Here is a 27,167-nt window from a genome sequence, read left to right as displayed (position 1 = left end):
GCCTCAATTCCAAAACCACATGTTTACAGTAGAGTTTAAGTGGCTCGAGGGACAGGGTTCTCCTACTAAGAATTCCGAAATAGTAAAGAATCTGAGAGTCAATCATCCTTTTGGAAATAGTGTCACCTAGAAGAAAAATCTAATTCTTTTTATAATTTAGAATACTGCTCAAATTAGAATCAGGAGCTTGTAAAGTGGAGACACTGAGTCCATTAGTAGGCTTTTCCTAAACGACAAGATTGTTTAGTAATTCAGTTAACATATATAACAAAAACAATGACTAAACTCCCATTTGAGAGAGCAAGCTATTTTCAAACACTTTTCAAGTTTTGATTTGCATAAAAGTAATTCATATGTTTATTATAAACAAATCCTATGCATTTATTAACTCACACCTTAAAGGCATTTACCTACTTTCAAGCTTCTTTTTTTTTCAAGCTTCTTTGTGCAGCAAAATCTCACGTTTGTATGCAGTGTCCTGACTAGCACCTATTAATACGGCTAATGGGAAGGGCTGGCGTGAACATCCGCTGAGCAAGGACTTGCTGTCATTCTGTGAAACGCCTCATCTCAGGTTTATGGGGTCTTCCACTCAATTAATAGTCCTGACTCTGTTCTAAGGGCAGGGGATGGGGAACTCAGTAGGTGCCATACCTGCCCTCATGGGGCATAAACACTAGTAGGTCAGAGGAAGAGAAGCACATAAATAATCACATGCAATACATAGCATGACAAGTGTATGAGCTGGATATGCCTTCAGAAGCAAGACATAGTCATTTGTCTATTTCCAAAAAGAGGGATCTGGAATTAAAGCAATTTGATCCAGGACACAGCGTGAATAAGCCATAGATCCAGAACTGAATCCCGAGATCATCAAATTCCATAGCTCAGACTCTTAATGACTGCACTTTATTACTTAACCATGACTTATGCATGGTAAAATATGTATGTGTGTGTGTGTGTGTGTCTGGATTTCCTTCTACAGATTGGAAATTGATTCCAAGTCATTCAAGCATCTACCTTGGGTCAGACATAGACACTTCAGAAATGAACACTTCTGGGCTTTACCTTCTTGGAACTCCTCTCTAGTAGACTTCAGAGGCAAACAAACAAACAAACGAACAAACCATACTAGATTTTTAAGGGCATATGGTTAGAAGTATAAACCCAGACAGCGGTGAGGGTCTTGAGCCAAGCCCCACCATGTGCCTGGCACACTCCATTGTAGGACCAATACTGTTTCCTTAAATCTCCATCTTACCAGCAAGTTGGAACAAACAGTGTTTGCACGAAGTAAAAGGAGCATTAATTAGTCAATTATAAAAGAACCCCACAGACACGTTGCTCACTAGCAACAGCTCTCTGTCCGTGTAAGGACGTGGAAACAGAAGAACTTGGAATCAGAGATGCTGACTCCTCTCTTCATCCCAGCCAGACGCTTTTTGCCATCCTGCCTCTAAAGACACCAAGCACACCGTTGTAAAGATATGGCTGAATTCACTTTTGACACTTTAACCAACTCCTCTCCCATGGGCCCCTAAAGCATACACTTGTTTTCAGGTCTGTCTAAATGAAGATTATTTTCATAAAGACATGGAGGAACTTTCCACTTGTACGCTCAGCCTCATGGCCTGCTCATAATTATTTTTTTAAAAAAGAAAAAAACTTAATAGTGTGCAAACACACTTTAAATTCCCCATCACAGCCGTGAGTTTTAATTAATCCTCCTCCTCCAGCCCAGCACAGCCCGGCTTCATCTCAGGAGACATGCCTGCTCAGCACTGCACTTCTAGAGCGGGAACATCCTTCTTATTTTAATCTGCCTTCCTCCCAGTTCTTTACTTGCACTGCTTGGTAAATAACTCCAACCTGGAGAGGATGATAAACATGGATCAAAAAACAACAAAGGAACCAAATTACTTCCCACCTACAATGCTGCATAACAGAACTAATCATCTCCAAAGGCGTCCACCTGATTTACAGGGGCAAAAATATGCCTGCCTCGGGATGTGTTTACTTTCTCAATGCACATCGGGGAACACAGAATATAAAAGAAATTAACTAGGTGTCTCGTTTTTTAATAATGTCCTTTAAAATGCACGCTGTTCCAGGCTGGGGGGTGGAGGAGTGGGAGGATGGTCTGGGTGAGGTCTCCAAAGGGCACGGGGCAGGCTGTGGCTTCCTGGGGCTGTGTGCTGAGCACCCGTGCAGCAGAAAGCCAAACACCCAGCAGCCACCCTGACCAGATGCTGAACCACCACACCGCCAGCTCTTACTGAAACTCATTAGATTTCTTTCCTACCTGTCCATTCCCTGCATGTGGACCACGCACGACATTTGAATCTTAAAATGACTTCTCCCTCAACTCTATGGTCAAATGATCTTCAACAAAGCAGGAAAGAGTATACAGTGGAAAAAAGACAGTCTCTTCAACAAATGGCACAAGGAAAATTGGGACAGCTATGTGTAGAAGAATGAAACTTGACCATTCTCTTACACCATATACAGAGATAAACTTGAAATGGATAAAAGACCTCAATGTGAGACAGGAATCCATCAGACTCCTAGAGGATAATGTAGGAAGTAACCTCTTCGATATCAGCCACAGCAACTTCTTTCAAGATATGTCTCCATAGGCAAAGGAAACAAAAGCAAAAATGAACTTTTGGGACTTCACCAAGATCAAAAGCTTCTGCACAGCAAAGGAAACAGTCAAGAAAACAAAGAGGCAACCCACGGAATGGGAGAAGATATTTGCAAATGACAGCACAGACAAAAGGTTGATATCCAGGATCTATAATGAACTCCTCAAACTCAACACACACAAAACAGATCATCATGTCAAAAAATGGGCAGAAGATGGGGCTCCTGGGTGGCTCAGTGGGTTAGAGCCTCTGCCTGCGGCTCAGGTCATGATCTCAGGGTCCTGGGATTGAGCCCCACATCAGGCTCTCTGCTCAGCGGGGAGCCTGCTTTCCCCTCTCTCTGTTTCTGCCTCTCTGCTTACTTGTGATCTGTGTCTGTCAAATAAATAAATAAAATCTTTTTAAAAAAATGGGCAGAAGACATGAACAGACACTTCTCCAATGAAGACATACAAATGGCTATCAGACACATGAAAAAATGTTCATCATCACTAGCCATCAGGGAGATTCAAATTAAAACCACATTGAGATATCACCTTACACCAGTTAGAATGGCCAAAATTAATAAGACAGTAAACAACAAATATTGGAGAGGATGTGGGAAAAGGGGAAGCCTCTTCCACTGTTGGTGGGAATGCAAGTTGGTGCAGCCTCTTTGGAGAACAGTGTGGAGATTCCTTAAGAAATTAAAAATAGAGCTTCCCTATGACCCTGCAATTGCACGACTGGGTATTGACCCCAACGATACAGATGGAGTGAAAAGAAGGGCCATCTGTACCCCCATGTTTATAGCAGCAATGGCCACGGTCGCCAAACTGTGGAAAGAACCGAGATATCCTTCAACGGACGAATGGATAAGGAAGATGTGGTCCATACACACTATGGAGTATGATGCCTCCATCAGAAAGGATGAATACCCAACTTTTGTAGCAACATGGACGGGACTGGAAGAGATGATGCTGAGTGAAATCAGTCAAGCAGAGAGAGTCAGTTATCATATGGTTTCACTTACGTGTGGAGCAGAAGGAATAACACGGAGGACACGGGGAGACGGAGAGGAGAAGGGAGTTGAGGGAAATCAGAGGGGGAGACAAACCATGAGAAACTGTGGATTCTGAGAAACAAACTGAGGGTTTTAGAGGGGAGGGGGTGGGGGGTTGGGTGAGCCAGGTGGTGGGTATTAAGGAGGGCACGTGTTGCATCGAGCACTGGGTGTGGTACATGAACAATGAATTTTGGAACACTGAAAAAAAAAATAAAATAAAATATTAAAAAATAAAATAAAATTACTTCTGTCCTTTTGCACAATTGTCCCTAAATCTCAAGTTAGATGTCAGCTTTCCTCTTGTCTTCAGAACAGCCAATACTAACCTTGTAGCCCCAAGCTGACATCCGAGTCTCAGACCAGGGCCCCAGTCGCACATCCTCAGGGGAGGTCTGGGGACAGCCTGGCCCAGGGTCTGGGACAGCACCCCTCAGCCGGAGCACAGCAGTCGACACCCCGCCCCACCCCCCGCAGGATGCCGCCCTGTTTCCATTCCTCCTTCCCTCAGGTCAGAGCCTTGCTGACTTCAGTTGCTTCTGCTCCATAAGGAAAGCAAAAGCATTACAGAAAGAAGTCATGCACACAAACCAAGGGGGAAATCAAGAAAATAGATAAATTCACACGTCATCAAGAAGCAATCCCATTCAGAAGTCCTGTGTGGATTCTGCCTGGAGGCCTGATTGAACTGGATGTTTTCCGGCACAAACTAAACTCAAGAGTTTGCCCCCTGCTTGCCAGTTGGAGCATGGGGACCTCAGAGCAGCCCCCTGAGGCTTAAGGGGATGGCGTTTCAGGCTCATCTGGTCGCACCTGCTTGTTTGTAAGGATTTCTTCCTGGGGTCCGTAGCGCAGTCACTTGAGGGTTGAGCTCACCCCTAAGAGCAGGGACCCTCCCCACCACTCTCTCTCCACAGACCCCGAAGGAAAGCCAACGTCTCAGAGCCCATCACTGACCCTTGCAGAAAGACGGAAGGACCGCCCACTAAGGAGTCACCTCAAAGGACCCGATATAAAAGGCTTCTCACTCTCAACCCTCCCCAGGGATGCTGGCAGTAGCTCTGTCAAGTGTTTCAATTTACGTTTATGTAATAAAATCCTAAGTTACGGATGCTTCAGCCCCACAGTGCTGATGATAAGGTCTGTATATTCTCAATAATCCCTGCTTATCTGTCTTGAAGAGCCACCTCAGGTTTGGACTAATATCCATGTCACGGTGATGGTGGCCCCAGCAGGTGTAGACAGTCAGGTCCCATGGGGGGACCGAATGGATCAGCTCGCTGCCACCACAGGGCGCACAGATGAGGAGGCTTCATGACAGACACTGACTGTCTCCCAGTCCTGGGGGCTGGACGTCTGTGATCAAAGTGTTTGCTCCAGAGGCCTCTCTCCTAGGTGTGTGCACGGCGGTCTCTGCCTATGCCCTCAGCTTGTCTCCACTCCCGGCACACGTATCCCTGGTGGCTCTGTCTCTTCTTCCAGCGACACCAGATCTATAGGATTAGGGCCCCACTCCACGACTTCATTTAACTTTAATTACCTCCTCAAAGGTGCCATCCCAACACAGTCATGCTGGGGGTTAGGACTTCAACACAGGAATTACGGGGGTAACTCAGTCCGTTGCAAGAGAGTGGGTTTATGTTCTTGTGCTAACTCTTTACAGTGTGATCGACGTCTTTGTTGCTAAGTGCATACCACGTAGGTCATTTGAAAACACTGTGTGTGTGTTTAAGTTGACTGTAGAATTCTAGGAGTAAATGATATCTCCTTGCTTCTTAATAACCATTTGTGCCTTAGGCTTGAAATTTTGCACCCCATACGGGGATAGTATTTGTTGCTACACAATCGGATTCATTAACATGCAAGGTGCTGTGGTTAGCCTGAATTCCGTATTTGAAAAGAAACGTCGCTATACCAGAAAAACATTCGTAACACATGTCAGCGAGGGAAGGCTCTAGAAACAATGTCAAATGGGTCGTAGTGAAGTCTGTGAGACCCATCTGCCTCGGGAAAGTGCAGTGGAAAATGAAGTCACACAAGCCTTGAAAGAGGCCACCAGCTGAAAAATGAGTTCTGTGTACCTTGAGTGAACCCAGAGGTAAGAGCTCGCACTAGTAATTTCAAGGGGAAAATGTGACCAGAAACAGAATTGCTCAACCACATAGGACAGTCGGTTCTCCTTCAATTCTGCTGTAGACGTTCGGAGCTCCCCAACAGTAGCTGTCCAAGCTGCAGTCTGACATCTGTCAGGGACGCTGTGGGTCATAGGGCTGATTTCACTCAGAGAATAAATGACCCTCATGTCCCCTTTGGCACCAAGAACTGATGAGCTCATGACCACATGGAAGCACCACTCTGTCTCCAACCTCTGTTCCCACGTCTGCAAAATCCCCACGCCTGCAAAATCACAGCATCGTCCTGGTTTCTCTAAGCACCCATGAGTCTATTGCAGAAGTGCTCTGAAGGGGAACACGGGTCTGCAGCCAAAGTCACTGTGACTACAGTGAAGCATCTGGTGGGACAAGAGAGGAGGAAGGGCAGAGCTGAGCGTTCAGGCCAGGCAAACGCAGGGCAGGAGCACACGGCTAGCCCCTTCTGCTACCTATTTTTCAACATTGTTACATTTTAATTTCTCTGAAGATAGGGCTGATCCTGTTGTGTTGCTGTTACAAAGTAGTCAAGTCTCCCTAGAAGCCGCTTCTCTATCACCAGCCTCCTAAAACCTGAGATGCGATCATCGTCCCAAGCACTGATGGGTTCTTCCTCTGTTACAGGAACTGTCTCAGGGGTGGAAGCCTGTTCTCTAACAGGAGATGTATACGTACACACAGAAACACGTGCAGAAACACATGACCGATATAAGGACATGGGCACATATATAGTTATTCAAGAGGAACCCCGTAGGTCCACCTTTGCTGGGTTGCAATGGGCCAACAGAGTTATGGCCTTACCCGGCCACAATAATAAAACACGTACAGAGCACACATCGTAGGCTATTTCAATATAATTTGAAAATAAAGTAGATGTCATGATGACACCATTTGGGTCAGTTCTCAATTATTAAAATGCAGTTCAAATACTGAGAAGTCAGAGCTGGGTCATGGGACCCCCATGCACCCCGATCTGGGGGAGCCCCACTCTGAGAATCCGTCATAAGAATTCCGAAGTGCCTGCGATCTCACCGACTTCGTGGGTGCCGGGGGTAAGTAGGCAGAACTGGTAAATAAGCAGAGTGGACAGAATGTCGGGAGACACTGGACTACTAAGAAGCCGAGCAGAGGAGCCCTGGAAGGCTCACGGGGCTGGTCAAGTGGGGGCTGAGTCTGGGCAGGAGCCACAGGGTTCCTGGAGGAAATGCTGCCCACACCAGGGCAGGAGCCCCGGGGCATGGCTGGCAGAAGGGCCTGAGGCCAGAACAGAGGCACTGGCATCTGTGGGGGAGGCGGCGGAGATGAGTCTCTGAAGACGAGTGACAGCCCAGCGGGGCCACTGGGGCTGCAAACACAGCAGGAGTGAATGACCCTGTCCTCACGGTTCTGACAACGGGCAGGACATGCTGAACTCCTACACAGGACGCACCAGCCAGACTGCAAACCTGGACTGCAAACCCACGTTCTTCTGAGGGATACTCCGGAATTCCGACTTCTGAGCCAGCAACAGGCCTGGGAGACAAAGCCCCTCATCTCCAGGACCATCGCCCCAGCGCTTGTTTTATTCCTAAATTTACCCTCTAGGTATGAGGGCCAGAGTCTGCCCGGTGCTGGTGAAGCAGCACAGTGCCTGTCGGAGGAAGGAAAGAGACCTAATCTATCGAGGTTTTACAATGATGTTCTCGTAAACCCTCCTGGCAGGTTCTTGGATTTGATTAGCTTAAATCCCCTCAAACACCCGGAGAGGAAGATACAATTAATCTATTTACAGGGGAAGAAAGTGGCTTCCACACAGAGGAAAAATAACTTCCCAAAGCATGGAAGGCGGGGTCCCCGGAGTGGACAGGCCGTCCTGAGGACCTGGAAAGCGGGGGCCGGTGGGGGGGGCTGCCTTTGGGACGGGGGCTTCGCCTGCACCCAGCAGACCCGTGAGTCCTAACTGGAGGTCTGCGGGCGGCCACCCAGCGCGACCCGGTTTCCGACCCGAAGCCCAGGCAGACGGAGCTGCGGATAGAGCAGAAGGAGAGCGGGCCGGGAAACCGAGCTGGGGCTGCTCACGGGGACCTGCCTCCCTCACTCCCACGGGGCACATTTTATTCCAAATATTCTAATCCTTTTGTTCAGCCTTAAGAACATGCCTGAATCAGACCCCGTGATGATCAGGGGCGGTGTGCAAAAGTGAAGCAAAGCAAGGCATAAAAACGAGCAGGGAATGAGTCTGGTAGCCGAGGGGGGCGGCTTTCCAGACCCCAACAAGGAGGGAGGAAAGCCGAGTAACGGAGAGCCGTTCAAGCGCCCTTGTGGGGATGCGGGAATCTTAGAAAAGAAACTAGGAGATGAGGAAGTTTATGTATAAATATTCAAGAAGGTGTTAGAGCCACACGGAAACTCTTTGGGGAGATAGTGCGGAATGGAAGGCGCTCAGGTTAGCGGTACAGATGGGTCTGAGAACGGCACAGTCAGGCAAATCCCTAGAAATCTGAGACAGCAGGCACTTCGCGACGAGGCTTGTGGGACTGACCTTGATGATTCCCCCCTGAGGCCTCTGACGCTGGGCATCAGAGCAAAGCCTGGCTTCGGAAGGAGCATGTGCGGGTACCGGGTGCTGAAATGAGGCTCTTCAGAGCTCACGAGTGACATGGGCTCTGGAGACCCGGCGGCCTGGCAGGGACAGAGATGCTAGCCAGTTCTGTAATGCATGTGCACACAGAGAGAAAACAAATCCTTCCCGGTGACCTCAGCCTCATTGTCCCCAATGATCACCCCCTGGACAGAAAAGCAGGCTTCACCCTCTGAATTCACCACGTGGAAGCTTAGACACCCCTTTCAGACACGGCTCAGACACGGCTTGACACCCTGGGGACCCTTTGCCTGGTTAACAAGCCTTTCATTTCCAAGGAAACCCACGGGCTTAGCCACACAAACAGCTTGAAACTCCCAACTGCTGGTGGCTCCCACGACCCGAAGCAGAAAGGAGCGTAAGAGGAGTGTGCCCTGAAAACCGCAGGGGAGAGCTCTGTGTGCAACTCTAACAGTGAACTCAATCATTTCTCTGCCCCCCCAAAACCGAAATGTGTCCTTATCATATAAAAGTGCACGGGTGACCGGTTCCCTGCCAGAGCTTTCAGGGTCAGGGAGGGAGAGCAGCATGTGCTGTGCCCACAGACGGAGAGAAGAGGTGATGTGACCGAAGCCCACCCCCAGGGCCCCACAGACAAGCCGCCCTCGGCGCTCGCCTCCCCCTCTCAAGGCAGAGCAGACGAGCCGTGGGATCCTCAAACCCCCTTCACCGGCGGTGGAGACCCAGCCATTCTCTTCAAGGTCTCTGTGCGTAGAAACATAAATAAATAAATCCGTCTCCAAAATCTGCTCCCACAGTCACCCCTTGAGCCAAGAGCGAGTTAGTGCCTCTCTCCCCTCAGAGTTCATTCTAATTTTGTCAAGGTAATATATTAACATATTGTAAAGCCAGCTACAACTATCTCAGAGCAATGATGATCGCCGAAACATTCCCTTTCCTACTTAAAAAGATGCTTGGAGGCAAATATTCTCACCTCTCTTCTGTGGTCACGAGCCATTAAGGTGCCCCCAACCTCTTTCTCACTCACCTCAAAGGTTTCCGTATCTCTCCACGCTCGGACTGGCCACACTTCACCAGGCTGATCCCTGTACCTGTATGGGTAATTCTCCACTTCGCATTTTTTTTTAAGATTTTTTAAGTATTATATTTTTAGAGCAACTTTAGGCTTACAATAAAATTGGGAGGAAAGCAGATTCTTCCCGTGGACTGCCCCCGCCCACACACACAGCCTCCCCCTCCACCAGCACCTCGACCAGACGGTGCAGTTGTCACCCCTGAGGAACCCCCATGGACATGCCGTCACCCCCCAGAGCCCACAGGGTCCGTCAGGGTCACTCTCGGTGTTGTTCATTTTATAGGTTTGGGTACAAGTACAATGCCATGTGCTCGTCGCTGTGGTGCCCATCGCTGTGGCGCCCTACAGCGTTTTCCCTGCCCTAAAACTCCTCCGTGCCGCACCTGCTCGTGCCTGCCCCCAGCCACTGTCCCCACGGGCTGACCCCTTCCAGAAGGTCACAGCGTTCTGATCATACACCACGCAGCCTTCGCAGGCTGGCTCCCTTCAGTTCGTGATACGCACGTAAGTCTCTCTCCTGTGTTTTCGTCCCCTGATAGCTCCTTTCTTTTTGGTGCTGAATAACATCCCATGGTCTGCTTGGACCAGAGCTCACCTATGTGTCTACCTACTGAAGGAATCTTGGTGGCTTCCAAGTTTTGGCAATAACAGATAAAGCTGCTCTACGTCCTGCAGAGGTTTTTGTGTGGACATGAGTTTTCAGCTCCTTTGGGTAAAAACCGAGGAGCAGGCGTCTGGGATCCGACGGTAGCCTGTGTTCGGTTCTTCCAGGTGCCGTGAGGCTGTGTCGGAAGCTGCGCTCCCGCCCGCGTGAGGGAGGGTCCCCAGTCCGTGCTTTGGACGGTGGCCCCGGCACAGGCATGGAGACGTATCTGTCTTCCGTCTTCAGGAGCTTTTTAAGAAAGCGCCCGTCTCCCCGGTCTTCATCCTCACCCTCTCGTCTGACTCATCCCCATCGGCACGGCTCGGTCCGCTCAATGTGGAGAGACGCATTTTTTTAAAAATCTGGTTTCACCCTCCAAGTTTCTCTATTTCTCATGACACTGGAATATGAAAGGAAAAACTAACAGTGGGTGAGAGCCCTTTTTTGGGAGACAGGAGACGGCGTGGACTGCCTATGAGGTCTCAGGCAAGCAGCTGGAGCTCTCAACACTTCAGCTTCCGCATCAATAAGATGCGCATGAAAATGGTGTGGATCTACTGGAATGCTGTGAACCTGAGAGCAGGTACACAACAAGGGACTCCGTGGAGCTCCCAGCACGGGTGGTGGGGGGGCGAGGTGCTCAATAGACGTCTACCGTAATAACTACCGTAATAACCACACAAAAGGTCACTGGCTTCTGCATTCAGAAGCTCAACAAGAGCCTCCAGTTTCTTTCTTGGAATTGGTTTTCTTCTGCTTTTGGTGACCTTGGCTGCCCTTATCTCTCTGCCTCTCTGTCTCTCTGTGTGTCTCTCCCCCACTTACTACGCCGATCACAGAGTACGGACATCTGCATTTAAACTAACGAACCAGCTACTCCTTCCAAGTGTGAGGCTCCAACGCAAAGACAATCCTGCTTGAACTTGCAGTGGAAGAAATGAAAAGTGTTACCATGGCGCTCACACAGACACACAACAAAAGGCCAACGGTGAGAACAAAACATCGTGAGAAGACAGTATGTTCTGGGATCGTATCGTAAAAGGAGAAAGAGTATACACTAAAATACCAAGAAGCACATGTGTAAGAAACATCACTTCGAAGGGAGAGCCAGTAAAAATCTCAATGCCAGACGGAACAAGGGGTTCTACTACACGACACTAAGATCTCGTGGTGTCAGGTGGGGACCAGGTTTGTGCGATGCGTGGGACATGTAATGAGCGAGACTTCCTCGTGGGACGAATGACACTGAACAGACTGTCTCCTTATCCGAGGTCACTTCAATCCCAGCCCTTTGGGAGCAAATCTTCTAACAGATTTTCTGTCCAACCTGTGGGCACACCACAAGACAGCAACCACTTCAGGATGGGGCGCTCCAGGTGTGGGATTACCCCTGCCTCTTACCTCTTCTGTCTCTTCCATCTGTGGGCCGGGCGCTCGTTAGCCCAGGTTTGAAAGGACGGAGAGCAGACAGGAGGTGAGCCCCTCGTTTAATGCTTGTCAGCAGCGTCCCAGGTCCGCTGGGCAGAAAGGTTGAAATCAATGAGGGGGAAGATTTCTGAGCTCCGTGGACTTTACTTTCTCAAGTCGTTCCTGCTGCCGTTAGTATGGATAACTGAGAGCTGCTGCACTTGTTCCCACATAATCAGACACTCTAGGGGGAAACAAGACTTTGATTTCTGCGTGTCTCTATTTAGACTCTTAGGAAGAGCATCCTCAGAAGCATTACATTGCTTAATTCTGAGAAAACTGGAAGCGGAAATGAGAAGCGCTAATGAAGATATTTGTTAGTTCATAATGGGGAAAAACTCAGCTATCACAGAATTGAAAGCAGGCAATTTTCCTGGTCTCAGGGAAGACCCCAGGAGAAAGCAGAATGCACTTACACTCTAGCTAAAGAAACATTAAGAGCATAAATTAAGGATGAGATTCATTTACAACCTAGCCAATAACACTTAATATGCTAGGGACCCAATTGTCCCCACCTCAAAGGAATCATATAATGATGCTTCCATATGTCAGAGAACCTGGTGAACCAAGATGGTCTGTATCTCTGAATCAGGGCTCTGTTTGTACCTGAAAAATTACCCCGAATTACTTTAATGCATGACAATCATCCTGCATTTCGAGTCTCGGAAACTATGCTCCATGGTCACCCACCAACAGTAAGTAACATGGTTACCTTGAAAACTCCATCAGGGACGCCTGGGTGGCTCAGTCCGTGAAGCGTCTGCCTTCAGCTCAGGTCATGATCTCAGGGTCCTGGGATCGAGTCCCGCATCGGGCTCTCTGCTCAGCAGGGAGCCTGCTTCCCCCTCTCTCTCTGCCTGCTTCTCTGCCTACTTGTGATCTCTCTCTGTCAAATAAATAAATAAAAATCTTAAAACAAATTAATAAGTCAGGAAATGACAGATGCTGGCGAGGATGCAGAGAAAGGGGAACCCTCCTGCACCGCTGGTGCAAATGCAAGCTGGTGCAGCCACTCTGGAAAACAGCATGGTGTTTCCTCAGAAAGTTGAAGCTAGAGCTACCCTACGACCCAGCTTTGCACTACTAAGTATTTACCTTAAAGATACAAATGTAGTGATCCAAAGGGGCATGTGCACCCCAGTGTTTATAGCAGCAATGTCCATGATAGCCAAACTATGGAAAGAACCTAGATGTCCATCAACAGATGAATGGATCAAGAAGATGTGGTATATATACACAATGGAATACTATGCAGCCATCAAAAGAAATAAAATATTGCCATTCGCGATGATGTGGATGGAACTGAGTCAAATACGTAAATCAGAGAAAGACACTATCATATGATCTCCCTGATATGAGGAATTGGAGAGGCAACGTGGGGGGTTTGGGGAGTAGGAAAAGAATAAATGAAACAAGATGGGATTGGGGGGGAGACAAACCATAGAGACTTTTAATCTCAGAAGACAAACTGAGGGTGGCTGGGGGGAAGGGGGTGGAGATGGGACCGTGGGGCTATGGACACTGGGGAGGGCACGTGCTGTGGTGAGTGCTGTGACGTGTGTAAACCTGGTGATTCACAGACCCTGGGGCTAATAATACATTTATATGTTAATTTAAAAATTTAAAAATTAAAAAAAAAAAGAACTGCCTCACAACCCAGAAATTACACTCCTGGGTATTGACCCCAAAGATATAGATGGAGTGAAAAGAAGGGCCATCTGTATCCCAATGTTTATAGCAGCCATGGCCACGGTCGCCAAACTGTGGAAAGAACCAAGATGCCCTTCAACGGACGAATGGATAAGGAAGATGTGGTCCATATACACTGTGGAGTATGATGCCTCCATCAGAAAGGATGAATACCCAACTTTTGTAGCAACATGGACGGGACTGGAAGAGATTATGCTGAGTGAAAATAGTCAAGCAGAGAGAGTCAATTATCATCTGGTTTCACTTACTTGTGGAGCATAAGGAATAGCATGGAGGACCACAGGCGAAGGGGGAGAAATCAGAGAGGGAGACAAACCATGAGAGACTCTTGACTGCAGGAAACAAACTGAGGGTTGCAGAAGAGAGGGGTGGGGGATGGGGTGCTGGGTGACGGGCATTAAGGAGGGCACGTGCTGTGACGAGCACTGGGTGTTACATGCAATAATGACTCCCTGAACACTATGTCAAAAACTAATGATGTATTATATGTTGGTAATTGAATTTAAATTTTAAAAAATAAAAAATAAAGTGACATTATTGTCTGGGGACACAAAGAAGCGGGTTTTTTCATCCCTCCCACATGGGGAAACCCTGGTCTACAACCCCTTGCTCTGCCCAAGTTCACCCCTTCGTCCAAAGTCAGCCAGAAGCTGTCATGGTTCGAGTCTTCCCGTCACAGGAGAAATGCATCCTAGTCTTGCGGGGTCCACACCCACATGTGCAACACGCCGGGTCCTGCAGAAACCCTCCGGATTCCAGCTTCCTGTCTACAAGCCAAGGGGCTGCCACAAGGGGACAGGAAGCCTGGAGTTTGCAGACCTGGGCCGCTGTCTGTCATCCACAAAAGGTGACCGCTAACTCTGTCTTGTCTATGGTTGTGTGAGATTCGGAAAGCTGAAAATAACACAAAATGCACATCAAATGTTAGTAGGAAGTGGACCCATCCAGAAAGGTCTCCCAGGTCACTTCCTTTGAACCACCACATCAGGACATTCTGCTCATCAGCCCACGGAGCCGTGGCATCAGGACGCACGTTCGCACCTCCCTGGAGCCCCACAGGTTCCTGCAAGGGGTTCTCAGCTAAAGGACACCTGCCCCAATGTGTGCTTTTCTTCAACAAAACAGGTACATTGGCCTGAGCCCCCCAGAGTTCTCCAATTCTCAGCGACCCTGAGACAGATGGGTCACTGTGTCAGGGACCAGGAGACTGACTCCAGCAGGAGCAGCTGTACAAGGTCCCCGTCTCACCTGCCCGGAGATGGCACCAGCCACATCCTAAATGGAGGGGCTCACACACAGATGGGTGAGGCGTGCTCCGGGCTCACCTTCCCCTGGGGATGCAGGGAACCAACACTGGGAACTCAGCAACTAGGGGCATCAGCCTCTTCTGGCTCACGGGGTGGATCTGAGCATTTGAAGTTGGGTGTGCTTCTGCACTGAGCATTCCTCCCTTGCCCTGGTCATAGAACTAGAAATGCGTCTGAGATCGTCACTCCGGTTCCTGGCACAGAAACCCTGGGCCCCTGGCTCTCCCCAGAGAGGGGAACAGGCGCATCTGCTTACTCCCAGCAAGCCCACCTCAACTACACCTGTGTTTGTGCTAACGGGGTGACCTGCTGGACCCCAGAGAGCTTCAGGGTGGAGGCTGGGGGCCAGAGGATCAAGCCTAGGACTCCAAAGTGAGATCTGGGTAACTTTGGGGCTGGTGCACACACGGTGCCGGGTGGGGGGTGCACCCAGAGAGGGCACAGAAGCTCCCGCCTGCCCCCCACCCTGCGCATCCCTTCTACCTGTAGGCTCCGCAGTGGTATCCTTTGTAATAAACCACAAAGGTAAGTAACTGTTTCCCTGCGTTCTCTGAGCCGTTGTCCCAAGTTATGAAATCCCAGGAGGTGGACATGGGAGTCCATTGGTCGGAAGTGCAGGGGTCCTAGACCAGCAGGTGGGCCCTGGGATGACCTGGGGGCAGTCTCCTGGGCTGAGCCCCTACCTGTGGGTCTGTGCTGACTCCAGGTAATGAGGGTCAGAGTGAGGGACATTACAGGACAGCCAGCAGATAGGACAAGACCCACGCATCTCCGTGAGCTCAGGAGGGACGCCACCCCTTCTCTCCCTGCCTCCCCCTCCCCGAGGACACAAGGCAGCGGAAGGCTCAGCCCAAAGACGCTCCTTCCTGTGAGAGGATCCCCTGTCCACATGCTGGCGTCAGCCTGAGCAGCCTCTCCCCTGCAGGACGGGACAGGACCCCGCCCCCCCCCAGCAGGAGCAGCGGGGAGCCCCCCACATGCGAGTACCACCTGCACGAGGCCCCGTGAAAAGCTCCGTGTGTAACTGAGTCCTCCAGAAAGAGGGTGATGGGGCATCTGTCCCCAGGCCCCAGGCCCCCACCCATCTTTCCCCAGCACCCACCCCCGTGCCCCCTGCTCACCGCCCCCGTGCCCCCTGCTCTTCCTTTCCTCACCCCTGCCCTTCTTCTACAGATATAACTGAGAAGAACAGGGCTTTCGAGGCTCTGTCAAGGCCTCCCCGCGAAGCTGAGAGACCCCAGACTGCTCAGCGGATCGGTGCCTTCGCTGACACCATGCAGTCACCGCGGCCCCTTGATTATGTCTAGTCACTGCTGCCTTCACTCAGCTGCTCAAGCCGAGGGGATGAGACATTTAGAATCACCGAGAAAATCCCAGGTTCTCTCCCACTGAGGGAGTGGGAGGACCCCACCTGCCGTCCACCGCGCAGGGCGGCGTCTCCCGGCCACAGGAGCAGGGCCACGAAGGCCAGAGCCTTCCAGCATGCAAAGCGGCTTCCAGCAGGGACTCCCAAGGGCCACAAACAACAGAAAGAGCTCCAGCGGGGACTCCCAGAATTCATGGGCTGAAACCCTGACCACGACGGTGACGGTATTAGAAGGGGACCCTCGGAGGGGTGACGAGCTCAGGAGGCTGACGTCCCCGTGATGAGGGCCGGGCCCGCAGGAGAGGGGCCCCAGAGAGCTCCAGGTCCGTCCTCACGTGCAGGGAAGGTGAGCCCGGAGCCCTTCTCAGTAGACAAGGAGTCTGCTGGCGGCCGGTAGGACGGCCACCTCCCCCCGCTCCTCGCCTGCAAGCCCTGGGTTGTCCAGGAATCTGTGAGTCAACCTAGAACCTGTTTGGCTTTCAAAGCTGAGCACATGAAAGCCGAGATCAAGGGCAGGGACAACAAGAGGCGGCCGGAGCCACAGTGCGGAGGGCAGAGGGCAGGCGTGGTCCTCTGAGGCTCCTCCTCGGGGAGGTTGTTCCTATCCTGGGAACAGGCTCTAACGAGAACGCACGGCGTTCACTTCTGACTGCCTCCCGCCGCGCTGGACGGGACCAGCCGAAGTCAGTGCAGCCCCGCAGGCCGCACGCTGGCCTGGATCTCCCGTGGCTCGATCACAACCTGCGAGGGCGCAGGACTGAAACCAATGAACAGAAACATAAAGGGAAAATGCAGATCAATGCTTTCTGTGGCTTCAGGTTTTCAATCTATGAAACACATGGGGAATGTTTTAATTTCCATAACGGATCAACTTAATCTCACTTGAAATCAGGCCTTCTAATTGATTTGCTCAGAAAAGTGTAAAAACATGAAGCCAGGGCCCCCACGCGGCGCCGGGCTCCAGAGAGGCCTGACATAGGGCTTCGTGGCCACAACATGTTTATCCAAAAGCCACACTGGGAATGTTTTCATTTTCATAATCGATCGATTTATTGATTAACCTCAGATTAAATAAATGTCTTCAAATTGATTTGTGGAAAGTTTAGAAACCCTGAGCTGCGAGAGTGCTTTCAAAATCGACAACGTTCTGAAACGGTGCTTCGGGGGCATAGAAATATTACGCAGAATCCCAGCCACATCGACGTAGAAGGCTTCTCGTCTGTCACACCAGATCCGGGAGACTTTGGTAAGAGGCTCGTCCCGTGTGGGCTCTTTCCATGAAATCCCACTCACTCAGTGCTGTGACAACTTGGAAGGGCCAACACAGGGAGCACGAGGCCTGTGTGCCCGCAGCTCAGCCGCGAAGCCCGGCTCTGCTCTCCTGGGCGCTGGGAGCAGCGGCCTTCCTTCCCGGCACAGCAGTGAGAACCACAACCGCCTCACCAGGTCCCAAAGAGGATTACATGAAATGAAGTAGTTTAAACCCATAGAAGCACCGTAAACACAATGAAAAGAAAACCAGTAAGATGCACGCACATTTGGGCGCCTGGGTGGCTCAGTGGGTTAAGCTGCTGCCTTCAGCTCAGGTCATGATCTCAGGGTCCTGGGATCGAGTCCCACATCGGGCTCTCTGCTCAGCAGGGAGCCTGCCTCCCACCCCCTGCCCTGCCTCTCTGCCTACTTATGATCTCTGTCAGTAAATAAATAAGTAAAATCTTAAAAAAAAAAAAATGCATGCACGTTTGCTTGTGTCTGTATGAGGTCTACACATGCGTACGAGCACACAGCATCCATGAACATGCTGGGCTCCTGGCACCACACAGACACAGAGGGGGCACAGACCTGTAAGAAAGCAGTGATATTATAAAGTGGCGCACAAAAGTTTGCCACCAAAGTCACTTTACTTCCACACTGTGTGTTATAAAACATCAGGAACCGTTCAAATGCCCAAGAGTAGGGAAATGGTTAAGAAGTACACATATTTCGGGGCACCCGGGTGGCTCAGTGGCTTAAGCCTCTGCCTTTGGCTCAGGCCCTGATCCCAGGGTCCTGGGATCGAGTCCCGCATCGGGCTCTCTGCTCTGCAGGGAGCCTGCTTCCTCCTCTCTCTCTGCCTGCCTCTCTGCCTACTTGTGATCTCTGTCTGTCAAATAAACAAGTAAAATATTCAAAAAAAAGAAGAAGAAGAAGAAGTACACATATTTCACTCACAGGAAGAAATATTATCACGTCCCAGTTCCCATGAACTGAAACGGACAGAGAAAATGAAAGAGCAGACGCCGTGCCTCCGACTGCGGTCCGCGAGACGCCGGCACACGGGCCACGCTGCCATTGTGACAACTGTCCCGGCTCCTTTCCCAGACATTAGAAAACCAAATATCTATTCTTTCAGAGGTGGCTTAGGGGGACCAGTAATTACGGTGACCCAGCAGCAATCCAGAGAACCGTCCCCATGTTCATCAAAACGAAATAGTACTGGCCTCGCCCAGAACAGAGGCAATCCGTGGATAAGCCACAGCGTCAGGAGGGCCGCATCCGTACTGCCGCGTGCCGGGCGTCATCTCTGCTCCTTGAAAGCACCGCAGGTTTTCCCCTTCAGGTGGTCAAGGGAACACTCTCCGATTGGCTTTGCAACATGCATGTGGGCTCCGGAAGAGTCAGAGGCTGGGGCTCCCCGCGCGCCTGCCCCTGGCGAGGGAGGCCACGCTCTGGGAGACACGAAGTCCGGACACCGCCAGCCCCTGGAAGGCCCGGGCCACGATTCTGTAACCTTCCCAGGCTACAGAAATTCCCAGTGCACAGGTGTTTTACCTGGAATTCTCCATACTTTTGGGAAAGGGGCTAAAATACACATGCACAGTATTTCCCAAGTGGGACTTGCCCACTGTGGGAGCAAGTTAACATCATGTTTTCTGACTCTGAAAATCACATGATAGTGTGAGTTGGAAGGAATCAGATCTCCCCACTTAATACAATGCAAGAAAAATAAATTGGGAAAATTTGTTATTGACGATGGGCAAAGCTGCCCCTAGCCGCGCTGCCGTGATGTATGTGATGTCCTCCCTGGGCCGTCTCTTTTGCACTGGAGATTCAAATACGCTCATTTCCAGCTGAATCTCAAAGAGATTCTAGAATTACAGTCTGATATTTTACTAAAAATATTTAGACAATGGGCTGCCTGGCCAGAATGTGTGGTTATTGTAGTGAACGAGGAATCAGACATCCTCACGGGTTCCAGTGTAAGGCAAGGTGGAACCTGCGTCTGCTGAAAAAATTGTGTTTTCATCATCAAGTAAAATTATGAAGTCCATAGCCAGACACCTCGTCCCGAGTAGTGCCTGGCAGCCTGGAAAAGCCACGGCCCCTTGTCCTGACTCCTGGGATCGCCTCCCTTCTGGGGTCAGAGGTGCCCTCCAGGAGGCTGGTCTGTCCCCGCCGACCACCACTCTCGACCCACTCCGACACCACGACCATGCGGATTTCCAGAGGAAGCGCCGCGGTTCACCTGCCACGAAGACTCATGCCCTCTTGTGAGACCCGTTGAAATTCATCCCCGGTTGAATCAGAACTGGAATTACAACTTTTTCAAGCCGTTGCAGTTTGGGAATGGATATCTTCCCCCTGCGATTTTTCTTCCCCCTCTCTATTTAACACCGAGGTTACTTACCGGATAAGCAAAAGAGATATTATTGATGAAATGCTCCTGTACTATATCAGCCCGAGTTTGTCAGCTCAATCAATAATTTATGCCCCAAGGCCAAATAAAAAGAGAGGAGTTTTCGAGTTTTTATAGACTATCAAACTCCAAACTGTCAGCTACTCCCGATATAAATCTATTTTAATTTCAGTTTCCACGGAGTCACTTCGCTCCCACACTGCTGTGCGTAAAGTAAGAGGAGGGAGGTAAGGTGACACATTCGTGGGATACAGTGTAAATAGTTTAACAGCTTGAGTGGCCGTACAGTCCCTTGCCCTCAGTATGGAGAGCGGCTACATTGTCGCCACTATGCTTGCGTTTCCTACGGCAAATCACACGTTCGGTAATTACAATGTTTCCATGTGTCCTTGAAAAAGATGTTTATCTCATTCGGTCAGTTAGAGAGTCTCGTAAGTTAGAAATCACGGGTTCGGTTCTGGGCCACGATACACGGTCTCTGTTCTCGTGTCAGCGCTTTGGCGGATCCTGCGCGGCCAGTCCCAAGGCGAGCGAGCGCTGTCGGGACAGTCAGGTCGTCCGAACGGATCCAAGCCGTGCTGTCTTCAGTGGTCGGAAATCTCAAAAGGAAAGTACAGTTTTCACCATTTGTGCTCGTTACGTTATGTCGTCCCTACAAACACTGAATTAGCGTTCGCTGAATCACGCTGCCAGGGGAAATACGGGGTCCTCTGCTCACAACACGCCCAACAACTGGCCAAACAGACCTTGTTTTACACGTGCTTTTGTTTGAAGACACCTTACTTAATACATGTTAATGCATAGAGTAGCAGCCCTGCAACGCACGCCCTAAGGGAGGAAGCCTGCGTGACGCTCATGGTTTCCTCCTAAGGTCTTGAGCTTCCAGAACGCTACACGGTCTTCAGTGCTATGCCTGGGGGCCGTTTTAAACAGAGAAATCAACAACAAACCTTGCCACTACACAGACTGTCGCTGGTGTGCGACCTGAACCAAGAAGGCCAAACACCACCCCCTTCCCCTCAGCCGGGCACGCAGAGGCAGGCAGCTCCACCTTTTCGAGGCTCTGGGCATGGCCATGGCCGCAAGTGACGGTTCAGGCACTGTGAGCATTGATTTCGTGAGTTATAAATAAAATTGAGCAATTAAGCTGATGTAGATAAAGGGAATTTGCAAACTGTGAGATCAGCTGCGTATAAGGACGAAGTCAAGACCGTCATGGGAGGCACCGAGGAAGGCAAAGACGAATGCACTGTGGAAGCGCTGGCGGAGCTCTCCAGCGACGCTTCTGGAGCACGACCTCCCTCTGGTTTGTGGGCCGCATGGCTTACCTCCTCAGTGTGAACAGAAGATGTCCCTTTTCAGAGAGAGCCAAGAGGAGCTTTCTTAGTCAGGTGCACCTGGCCCCCTTCTAAGTGGATCGTAAAGCGGTTGGGAGCCCTTCTCAGTCTGCACCGGGGGTGGGACGGGGAACTTACCAGAAGAATTCTCTTGACGTTGGACATTCGTTACTTTTTATTTAGCATCACAGATGTATCTCAAAACAAGTCACAAATCAATGTCAACCAAAAATGGGAAGATCGACCATCATGCTTGATCCTGTTGCTTCCTAAATTGTTACCTCGTTTGTCAGAAATGTGTGCACATACTAATTCACTCTGCGTGTATATCCCACCAAGTCGTGCTCTGTAATAGAATAATCTTCCCTTACTTGAAAATGCAATTAAATACGCCGTTACGTCATAGTAGTCAACACGAAGCAGCTCATGTCTGTCGATGCTGCTCCTCGAGGACACAGAAAATCCAGACTGGGGGCAAGTGTTCCATTACGCAGCTGGACACAACATGCCCCCGAAGTTAGTGACAACCCCTGAGCATTACTCATTTCCGCCCAGTCCCTCAGTGTGCTCAGTGCTCTTCATGCGCTAGGGACCGTCCTAGCTCTCAGCAAACAGAAGGGTAACGATGCTCTCTACGGCCCCGCGGGCCTCACAGGCTGGGGCGCTTAGTGTAAACTGACTTCAGGCAGGGTTTGGGGATCATTTTCTATCGATCGTCTTTCGCGTGAGATTAAAGACTGCATACTCAGTTGAGGACTTACTTCTAATGAGAAATGCAGATTACAGTATCTGAGAATTCGGTCTTCTGCTAAAAAGAGCAGATCGGCGACTAGTGTCCACCTGGCGAAAGCACAGAATCCAGTCCTAGTCACCGTGGTCCAAGAGGAGATGGCGTCACTCTGACGTCGCGATGCTCTTCTCTCTGCCGGCAAATCCCTTCTGTTCTCCGCTCCCAGCTGCTTCCAGCCTGAGCAACCCTGAGGTCCTCCTGCGACCCTCAGACAAGATTTCCCCGTCCCCCAGCCTGGGTAATACTCAGCCGCCGTCTGTCCGGCAGGGACACAAGAGCAATGCAGGAAGCATCACACTCGTTTGTCCACAGTCATCCACGGAGCTCCCTGCCCTGGGGGGTGGGCAGTCACGGCTTACCCTCGTGCACAAAACAGCAGCGGATTCCTGTAGGTGTCCCAAAATGGAATTAAATGGTGATGATACTCAAAGCAGTGAAGACGAGCGCGCAGAAGGTCGATATTAAGATACAGCCTGAGGTTCCCTCCACTGGGCGCGATGGTAATCACCATCTCACCGGAAAGTTAATGAGGTCAGAATCGCTTCCAACGCACGCCAGCACACGTGTGGAGCAGAGATACGAGGGGGCGGAAAATCTGCTTCTCAAGAACGTTCCGATCTCCTCAGAAACTGCCAGAGTGCGTGGCAGAGACCTGGGCTCTGCCTCGATGTCTGTGGCTTCCTCTACGCCCCGAGTCGGCTTGCTCCCTCCTGCACCTTCGGGGCGATGCTGATGCGTGAGGTCCCCATTCGGAAGGAGCGGGGGGCAGCGCCTCACTGGTGAGCGGCTCTGCTCCCACTTACTGCCACAGAGCCTGGCGCCGTACGCCGTTTGGGCTCTCCTCAGAGACACACTGCCTGCCATGCATCTCCCCTGAAGGAAGCAACCCCAGCCGCCTGTGTGAAGAGTTGGCGCTGCGGGTTCCCGCGGCCCGTGGGAGAGCTGGTGCCCGGGCACTCGGTTTGAGGGGGTCCGTGGGCAGAGCAGGTGTCTCTTGACAAGCCCGCCCCCCCCCCCCGGGCTGCCACGGCACCTCACGTCCTGGAGGTCTTCATCCTTCCTCCGGACGGTCTGAGCAAGTCCACTTGCAGACGCCGGCGTGACGGACGAGTCCTTCGTCCCCGTCCACCCTGGAAAGACTCTGCCAGCACAGGACACAATGTACAGCGGCCACTTTCCGCTTACCTACTTGGCCGCATGCCGTGATCAGCCTGGGACAGAGATGATTTTACGTAATAAATATACACCAGCCCAGATTGCAAAGATGCTGCTGTCGGGCATATCCCGGGAGCTATTTTCAATATGATTTTATGCCATCACACACGAAGAAGACATGACTTTATCCCAAATTCTTTCAGAGGAAGAGTTCCCTCATCCCACGTGAAAAGTCAATTCAGATCCCGCACACGATCGTGTCGCATGGTCCACCGAGAAGATCTGGCCGTAAATTCTGACATGCAACTGAAAGGCTTGGCTGAGACCGTGAGACGAATAAGAATTTAGAAATCCAGGGGCAGCCCCTTCCTCTCTCATGGAAGAAATCGATGAGCCCAGGCCTCTGGGGACCTCCTGTGAGTGAGGCCAGGGTCTCCGTCTCCCCACCCAGCTTCCCCCGCAGTCCCCCTCTCCCCTCACAACACCCGGACAAAACCACAGCTGTCCCTAGGACCCCCCCTCTTATAAATAAAGGTGTGGCACCGGTGCGGATAGGAGAGGCGTTAACGAGTCTCACGTTATCATTCGCGATGCACACTTGTGCATTTTCCCCTTCGACCTGCACAGAAATCCAGAGACGTACAGAAGCTACGCGTGCCTACACAGGTGAGTGACAAAAACGCTCCGGGATTTGCTCGACTTCCCACAACTCGTCAGTGATGAAGTCATAACCAGAAGCCGGGCATCCTGATTGCAGCAGGTGGAGGCCGGCTGGAGAGTGCAGATGGCCAAGACAACGATTATCCCATGAATTATTAGGCAGCAGGAGAGAAACGGGGTCATCAGGTTCCGTGGACGTTTGTCTTCCCGAGGTGACCTGACTCCTGTTCTCACCAGGAGCCGCTGGTCCACCCTGACTGAAAAATTCCCAACGACCCTTTCCAATTCAACAGTGAAATTCTCCCCAAAGGGCCTGAGGGGTGACGCTTGGAGAAAAGGGTGGACAGTGTTTCCTTTTGTTCCTGGAGCAAGTTCCATTCTCAGGCCCTTTGACGACCAGAGCACGTTTTCAGTCCTCGTGGGGCTTTTGATCCTACACAACGTAGAGCCTTGGCGATTGCAAGGATTCCCAGACTCAAGCATCGCTCCCTGAGGGCTTTCCAAAAACCAGCGGTGCTGAGTTACCCGGTGGCCGAGTCCCCGCAGGAGGAAGACACTCGCCTGCGGGGGAGGAGGCTGTACAAGGACAGACGCCAGGAAAGGCAGGAAGGGGGAGCGCACGTGTACGCCCCGGCACTTGGAGAGCAGCGCTGATCTCTTTGGTGGTGTGTTGGTTTTGAATTTCATAACTGGGGTGGCAGGTCTTCATAATCCTATGGGCACTTAAACGGCACCATCTCCCTTTGGTGACCAAGGACCTCAACGCCCCTCTGACCCTTGATGGATCAAGACACAGGAACATCGACAAGGAAAAGCAGCAAAGCCGCGGACAGGTCAGTCAGTTCTGTGACTCACCGCGATGGAGAATCCCACGCAGACACACCACTACTCAGCCAGAACCACTGCCCTATCTCTACAGATGGGGCCTCGGATAAAAGTCCCCCACCCCGCCCCCTGGGAGCCCTGAGCTCCGCTTCCTTTCTAGAAGCCCCACCCAGTTCACAGCAGGGCTCTGACCCTCCCCGGGAACCTTGGGGGGGGTCTTTTCCTCCTCCATGCTTCCTCACACCGGTCCACCCGGGTCTAGGGAAACCATCATCAGTGTCTTTGCTTCTCCTTTAGGGCTGAAGGTGTTTCCTATTATCCTTCTGGGAACCCTAGATTTGAAGCTGCATCGGGGGCTGGAAATCCTGACATGACCTTCTGGGTTTCATTATTACAGTTTCGCTTGGCCTCGGGTTCAGCTGGGGGCTTGTGCTGGGCGAGCGTGCACCACGGCCAGGGACGCTGAGCTTTTGTCCCCGAGCCGTCCTGCATCACCGGCGTCCGGGCTGCTCCCCGGAGCTGCGAGGATGCTGGAGGACGTGAGTCGTGCAGCTCCCCTGCCCACACCGGGAACTGGAAGCCGAGCCCGGAGATGATGAAGCCACAGGCAGACGCTGAGCACAAGGACCTGAGTCACGTGAGAGAAGGTCCCCCTCCCCACAGCTTCGGTTGAGCAAGCGACCTCTGCTGTGCTGCAACCGCTGAGAACACGACGCACTGGGTGGCTCTATGCCGTGGGTGCTCGTGTCCCGCGCTTCTGGAGGCGCAAGTCTGAGATCGGGCATCAGCGTGGCAGGTTCTGATAGGACCCCTCCCGGTTTCAGACGGACACCCCTTCCTGTGTCCTCCCGTGGGGGCTCTCCTAGAAGGACACGGACCCCATCACGGGGCTCCACTCCCTGAAGTCATCACAGCCAGAGGCCCCGCCTCCTGACGCCCTCACACTGGGGGTGGGGACTCCAGGTATGGATTTGGGGGGCACACACATTCGGTCTCTATGAACCCGTGTGTGTGTGTGTGTGTGTGTGTGTGTGTGTGTGTGTGTTACCAGGCTCCTGGGTGTTTTCATGATTAACATTTCTATCGAAATAAAATCCGTAGCCAAGTGCACAAGCCACGTTAAGAAAACAGCTCAGTGGACTGTTGCAGAAGGAAGAGAGCCCTGTGGACGCCGTGCACACCCGGAAAGAAGGCTGGCCCTTCCAACACGAGAGGAGCTTCTGCAGGGACCCCCGGAGAGCCCAGCTGCTCCCCCTTCCCCCTCGCAGCCAGCTCTGACGAGGAGCACGCGGGAGGCCACGGCAGAACTGGTCACTAGGTTCGGTGACTGGCATCCAGGAGTCACCTATAGGACCAACCTAGGGACCCGCCTGTCGAACACAAGAAATGACGCCCCCATGTGAGAGTCCTCGGCACTTCGGTAGACGGGAAGGAAAGCCACGGGGGGGGGGGGGGGGGGGGGGGGGCTAAGTGCAGTCCGGGAGGAGCCAGGCTTAGCCTGGGGAAAGAAAACATGGCGGCCGGTTGGCCAGGCAGTGGGGCAACGGCATGACCTTAAGTTGATACTCGGGTTGGTACTTACTAATTACAAACGCTGTGACATCTCCCTTGCAACACTATCAGATAATTGCCCACGTTTTAGTAAAGTTTTTTAAAACCTACACGGTGAAGCTCGGGCCGCCTTCTCACGGCCACTCTTGGATTGAACACATACTTATTTATCAGCAGGAAACAGACTTTCATCTCCCTTCACGGCCAGGAGCACTCCGAGGCGACATGTAATTAGACTGTTCGTGTTCTAAGCTCTGGGAGTTATTGTCCTGAACTGGGCTGCATTCAGCACCCCATCCCTCCCTGCGTGCTGGGGAGGCACGTCCACACAGGCCCGCCGTCATTATTTGGAAGGAGGAAAGACTAAGATCAAGCTGAGTAGCCTGAGCTTTGGCTGGAAAGATGCCCGTGGCTTTAAGACAGCGCGTATAGACAGCTCCCCGCTCAGGGAAGCCCTGGGGTGGGGGAGAGGCTTACCAGCACACACACGTCCCCTCCACCCCCTGTACACCTGAAAGAGTTGGGCAACAAAGTCCTCCCAGCTCTCAGCCACGGGTCTGTGACCAGCCAGTGACAGGTCCAGAACGCGGGTTCAAATCTGCTCCCAGAAGGAATCCCCAGCTAACACGGTATGTGGGCTGCATTCGTGTAAAATCACTTCCATTTCAAGAAAAAAAAGGTTCTTGTAAAAAAAGAAATATCATCCTGTATCTCTCTTCCTGTGCCAGCCTTGTCCTCCTCAGCTCACTCAAGATCTAGCTGCACAGGTCTTGCTCTTGCCCCCCGCGAGGCGTCATTACATCCGGGCTGTGCGCCGGCGATCTCATACAGACGCAGGAGCCTGACGCCGGCGCTGGCGTGAAGTGGAAAGTGGAGCCCGAAGTCCTTGGGGGCAGAGCCCGCGGGTCACACAGGGTGCAGGGGGACACCCAGAAAGGCGACTCTCCACACCCCGGCTCATCGCACCTACAGTCCCTGGTGGGTATTGCATTCCCGCTGACTGCACGCTTTAGGCGGAAATTTAGACATTTGCCTAAACGCTTATTGTGCTTCCATGGCGGGCTTTGAAAGACCCATTCCATGCCACGAGCAAACAACCCGTTACAGGCTTATCCTTGTTTTAATGACTCAAAAAGGCAATCTGACAAAACCAGCTAAATCTGTGAATGTTTTCATCCCCATGTCGG

The sequence above is a fragment of the Mustela nigripes genome, chromosome 18 (assembly GCF_022355385.1).
Source record: "Mustela nigripes isolate SB6536 chromosome 18, MUSNIG.SB6536, whole genome shotgun sequence".
NCBI lineage: Eukaryota > Metazoa > Chordata > Mammalia > Carnivora > Mustelidae > Mustela > Mustela nigripes.
Note: the sequence above shows the minus strand (reverse complement) of the source record.